This window comes from Rhipicephalus microplus, chromosome 2 (genome assembly GCF_043290135.1).
Source record: "Rhipicephalus microplus isolate Deutch F79 chromosome 2, USDA_Rmic, whole genome shotgun sequence".
In the NCBI taxonomy this organism is placed as follows: Eukaryota; Metazoa; Arthropoda; class Arachnida; order Ixodida; family Ixodidae; genus Rhipicephalus; species Rhipicephalus microplus.
This window is the reverse complement of record NC_134701.1, coordinates 54999067-55005054: the sequence shown is the minus strand read 5'-3', so window position 1 is coordinate 55005054 and position 5988 is coordinate 54999067.

The following is a 5988-nucleotide window of genomic DNA, read 5'->3' as shown; positions in this document are numbered from 1 at the left end:
AACGGACACACAGACAGATACATGGAAGGACGCACGGATGGCTGCATGGACTGTTAGAAGCATGAACGGACGCAGGAGCGGACGCCTGGAAGAAACCAGGGACGGACGCACAGATGAACGTGCGGACGCGCGAACAGATGCAGGCACTGACGAGCGGATGGACGCATGGGCGGCCACCAAGACGCATGCATGGATGGACGGAAGCAAGAACGAATAGACGAATGGATGCTTCACCCCACTATTCATTATTGACTCCGTGGATATGCTGCCATTTTTTCCGTCTTATTCTGAAGGCAGAGCATCACGTACGTTTTCTCGTTATTAGTGAGATATGCTGCTTGCTTAGCCGCCCATGCTAAACCTAATACGCCGAGGCAGCGATCAGGCTTCGTTGTCAGGGGGAGACGCAGGGGGCGCCGACCAGTGCGGACGCGAGAAGATCGCCTCCCGTTTCTGTTAATGTTTTCGTTAGGAATTTTGTGGTGCCTGTGCTCGAGCTGCGTTTCACTCGACGCAGTTTCTTCTGAGGATCACGTCGATACCAGACTTTTTTCGGTGAGTGGTCCTTTCGCTGAATGATTGGAACTTTTCTTGTGGAACGCGCCGCGGCTCGGCTAACCCTACCGGGCTCAGCCTAGCGTCGCCGGCGAGGGGCTGGAGAAAAGGGGCAACATGCCCGAAGTAGCGATAGTGGAAGGAGAGGAAATCTCTCACGAAGAAGCCAATCACCCGGGTTGGACGACAGCGCTGGGCAGGAACAAGAAAGCTCGTGTAGAAACGCCAGTTTCCGCGGGCAACGCATCACATGTGGGCTCGAAGGGAGGCCGCCGCACGGCAGCCCCGCAAGGTGCAATGAAGCGCCTCGCAGCTGCATCGAGGCTCCCCCGGCTGCCGAGGGACCACATACGAATTATCGTCAGGCCGAGGGATGGACTTGACGTCAGAAAAGTAAGCCAAATTAGGCTCGCACAGGCTATTGCCATGGCGGCTGCTCTTGCCCCGGCAGAGACGGAAGGGCACATCGTTTGCCCAAACATCGCCTAGAACATTCTCGTAGTCTCCACACCGGAGCAGAAGAACGCAAATGCCTACGCTGCGATCCAACAGATTCGGATAAGCGAAGGAATGTACCATGTGGCGGCTTATGTCACGGCCCCCGATAACACCTGTAAAGGAGTCATACGAGGAGTGGACACTGACATCAGCGAGGCCCAGCTCCAAACGATGATCGTCAACAAGCGAAATCCGAAGGCCCTAGAAGCCAAAAGAATCAAGAACACCACCACTGTGGTAGTGCTTTTCGACGGCATGAAGGTACCAAACTATGTCATATGCGGCGTCAGCATGCTGCGCTGCACGCTCTACAAGCGCCAAACCGACGTGTGCTACGCGTGTGGAGGACTTGGTCACAGGGCCGATGTTTGCCCCAACCCCAACAAGAGGGTGTGCAGGGGCTGTGGGCTCATGTCTCCACCCGACGATCACCAGTGCTCGCCGAAATGTGCCCTTTGCGGAGGCCCACATGCGACGGCGGACAGAACGTGCAAAGAACGCTTTCAAGTTCTTTACGTCGTGCGACGGAGAAGACGACGGCGCCGAAAGCGCGTCAAAAAGTCTCAGCAACAGCTGGCCGAAGACGACCGGTCAAGGGATTCCAGCGTGGCGAGTTCTCCCAGGCAGGGGCGTTCCGTCGCGCCGGCTGACCGCCGGCGCGACCGCTCCAGGGGCCGCGCTCACACCAAAGGGCACTCTTGCTCCCGGGCGCGAATCCAGGAAGTACCTACCTGGGCGGATCGAGCCAAGCCGAAGCCAGCGGCGTCGCCACCAGAGGTAACGCGGGTACCAATGCCAGAGCATAGGGTAGACCCCAGGGTAGCTAAGTTGATCCAAGAGAATGCTTGCCTCAAGGCAGAGATTCAACAGCTGAGGGCTGACCTTGAGTCGTTCCGCAAACATTACTCCTCGCAGGGTGAGAGACAACAGATTCCCCCACCAGGGAACGTGCAGGCGCGCTCGGGAAAACGTAGGGCCTCACCCACCCCAAGGGAAGTGGGATGCTATGAAGACAGAATCCAACAGCAAGGCTCTGGAAAGCATGCAGCAATCGAGAAAACAACTGGCTGATAGCATGACTACCCTACTGAAAAGGGTGTCGTCTCTTGAAGGTACACAGGCAGCGCTAGCTACGGGTAGCTCGCCTCCGATAGGCCCGAACAGGGCACAGTCGCCTGCAGGCGCGGTAACAGTCAACCCGACAGGAGATTGGCTGTCTCAGAACAGTAATTATGGCGGACAACACTAATGAACTGGTCTTGTGGCAGTGGAACTGTGCCAGTTTCAAAAGGCGCAGGGCTCCACTGCTGCACTTTATTGCTTCTCAGGCGGTCAAACCGCACGTAATTATGTTACAGGAAACTCTCGGTGATGCGCTAACTTTCCCGGGCTATCGAGTCGTCTCGGTGCGCGAGCAAGGGAAGCGCGGTTTGGCAACCTTGGTCGCAAAAAAGTGCTCCTTTCAAGAACACAAACTACAGCTTGGCAACAGCAAGGCTGAGGTCATTATCCTCGAAATAATCCCCAACAGCTGGCTCAAAAACAGCGTATTCCTCCTGAAGGTGTACAGCTCGCCGTCGGACAAGCGGCAGGGGTTCGCTTCGATCATGGCAAAAGCGGTGGCTCTGGCCAGGGGGACCCCCATCGTGGTAGCGGGAGACTTTAATGCTCCGCACGACGCTTGGGGATACGCCAGGAAGTCCCCCAAAGGCAACAACCTCCTAAATGCCGTATCTAGCTGTTGTCTTGAATTGATTACGGACCCGCAATACCCGACAAGAATTGGCACATCGGTGGTCCGAGACACAACTCCAGACTTGGCGTTCGTCGAGAACGTCGCCGGAACAGGGTGGCAAAATTTGCAAGAGAATCTAGGTAGCGACCACTTCATAGTGGCTATTACCCTAGCAGTCAATGCAGCTCCCCCCAGGGAATTTAAAGTAACGGACTGGGATGCCTTTCGTAAATTGCGGAAGGAGGACCAGGATGAATACGACAGCTTAGACAGCCTCTTTGCAAGGCTCAAGGAGGATGCTAATGCTGCGACCAAGGTTGTCAAAACGAACCTTAGGGTTGATCGGATGGATGCATGCCTCGCGCATCTCTTAGAGGCTAAGAATTCCATCCTGTCCCGGTGGAGGACGCAAAGGCTCAATCGCCGACTTCGAAAGAAAATTGCGCAACTCAATCGCGAGATCGAAGCCTACTCTATTGAACTCTCCAAACAGCAGTGGAATAAAGTATGTTCTTCGGTTGACGGACAGATGAGAGTGGCGGCCAAATGGAACCTCCTCAAACAATTACTTGATGAGTCACAGTCGAAGGGAAATCAGCGATTGGCTATTGACAGAATCGTTCACAACCAAAAAGTGAAGGGAGTGTCCGAAAAGGCCCTCCTGAAGAGGTTAGCGGACAGCTATGTTCCGCTGGGCGCTTCCGGCGATGCGGACTATCCGCATTACAGGGGTGGAATGGCGGCGGAGCTGGACGCACCTTTCACTGAACCAGAAATCTGTAAGGTCCTCCACGAGCTCAACGGACGCTCTGCACCGGGCCCGGATGGAATCTCAAATAAGCTCTTACGTAACTTGGATGGCAAATTCATCGAAAAGCTTACCGAGGAAGTCAACAAGATCTGGGAGACGGCGCACGTCCCCGAATCCTGGAAGACAGCCTCAGTAGCGCTTATCCCAAAGCCAGGCAAACCTCTGGCTTTGGAGAACATGCGACCCATCTCGCTTACGTCCTGCGTAGGCAAGGTGGCCGAACATGCGATTCACCATCGGGTATCCGAGTACATAGAAAGCAGAGAGCTATTTCCACACAATATGGTAGGATTCAGATCTGCACTATCCACACAGGACGTGATGCTCCTTATCAAAAGACAAATCATTGACAACAACACCAGGGATACTAGAGGCATACTAGCTCTAGACCTAGCCAAAGCTTTTGATAATATCTCGCACAAGTTTGTGCTTGAGGCAATTTCGGTTATGGGTCTAGGACAACAGTTCCACGCATACGTTAGGTCTTTTCTCAGGGATCGCAGGGCTACCATTAGGATCGGTCAAACCCAATCCACGGAATTTACCTTGGGAGCGAGAGGCACCCCACAGGGGGCAGTTATCTCTCCTCTACTCTTCAATATTGCCATGAAGGGCCTCTCGGAGCGACTCGCTACGGTGCGCGGGGTTAACCATGCTCTCTACGCGGACGATATCACCGTGTGGTGCATGGGAGGGTCCGACGCCGGGGTAGAGCAGGTGCTCCAAGAGGCATTAGACATCACGGAGAACTTTCTAGTCTGTTCGGGCCTGAGCCTGTCATCGGCAAAGTCTGAGTTACTACTATACAGACCCACCCGACAAGGACTGAGGAACCTCACTCCTTTAGAACAGATTCCCATAGCTTTATACACACGGGATGGGCAGAAAATACCCAGGCTGGACTCCATCAGGGTCCTCGGACTCCTGCTAGAGTCCAAGGGGGGCAACTCACCAACTATAGCCCGCATCACCTCCAAGACGGAGAACATGCTTAGGCTCATACTCAGGGTCTCAAACCGCAGGGGTGGGCTGAGCGAGAGCAATCCCCTTCGGCTCTATCATGCATTTCTCATGAGCCACATTAATTATGTCGCTTCGGCGTTGCGCTGGTACAAAAGAGAAGAGGCAAGAATTGATACACTAATGTGCAAAAGCAAAAAGCGAGTTCTAGGCTTGCCTATCCACACTAGCACCGAGAAGCTCCTACAATTGGGCATGCATAACTCCCTCTCGGAGGTGATCGAGGCCCAGCAGATGGCTCAGGTCGTGCGACTATCGTCCTCGAGGGCTGGTAGGCGCATCCTGGAATCCATAGGCTGCGGTCATACGGCGACTAACCAGCGTAATGTAACACTACCACCCTCGATCAAAGGCACGTTTTCGGTAGCTCCACTTCCAAGAAATGTCAACCCACAATACAATGTAGGGCGCCGCATAGCTCGGGCCCGTTCCTTATTAAAATCAGTTGCAAACAGACCGCATCTCGCGACCTTTGTCGATGCAGCCCAGTACGGGCGTTCGGACTGCTTCGCAGTGGTCTCGGTCGATCATAGTGGCACACTCCTATGCTTTGCCTCGGTTAGAAAGGTTTCGGCAATGGTGGCTGAGCAAATCGCCATCGCCATAGCAATGAAGGACCCATCGCGTCCTAATGTCTTTACAGATTCGCGTTCCGCAGCTAGGACTTTCGCCTCGGGCTCGATGTCGCGTGAGGCAGCGGCCATCCTCGGCTGTTAGGGGGCTGCCGGGTTTCACACCATAACATGGTTCCCGGCCCACATGGGGGCCAACGTACATCCTGATGTCCCCAACGCCAATGAGTTTGCCCATGACCGTGCGCGAGGTATCGCTCACCGCGGCGGTCCCGGCGGATGCGCAGGCGGGGACGCCAGAAGATACAGGGACTCGCTACTCACTTTCCACGAGATCATAACTCATTAACACCTATCTCGGAGGACTTTTCCACTTCCTCATCCTAAACTTACGCGACTGCAATCATCGGCCTACAGGATGCTCCAAACGGGGTCTTTCCCTTCGCGTGGCAGGTTCAGCCATTTTTCGCCCAACATCGAGCCGCATTGTCCGGACTGCGGTGAGGCGTATTGCTCATTACCTCATATGCTCTGGCAATGTCCTGCGTTACGTGACGCAGAGTTCAACAAAGAAGAGGACTGGGAGGAAGCCCTTAACAGCGGCGACCTCTTGGTTCAACTTCGGGGTTTCCAGAGGGCCTGCGAAAGGGCAGAGGGCCACGGTCTTCCGGTCCCTACGTGGGAGCGGCCCGTGACTGCTACGGATTCCCCCTAAACGGGGCCGTTACAACGCAGTTCCTCAGGACCTGAATAAAGTTCTTTGCCTGTCTGTCTGTCTTCGTTGTCATACCAAGAAC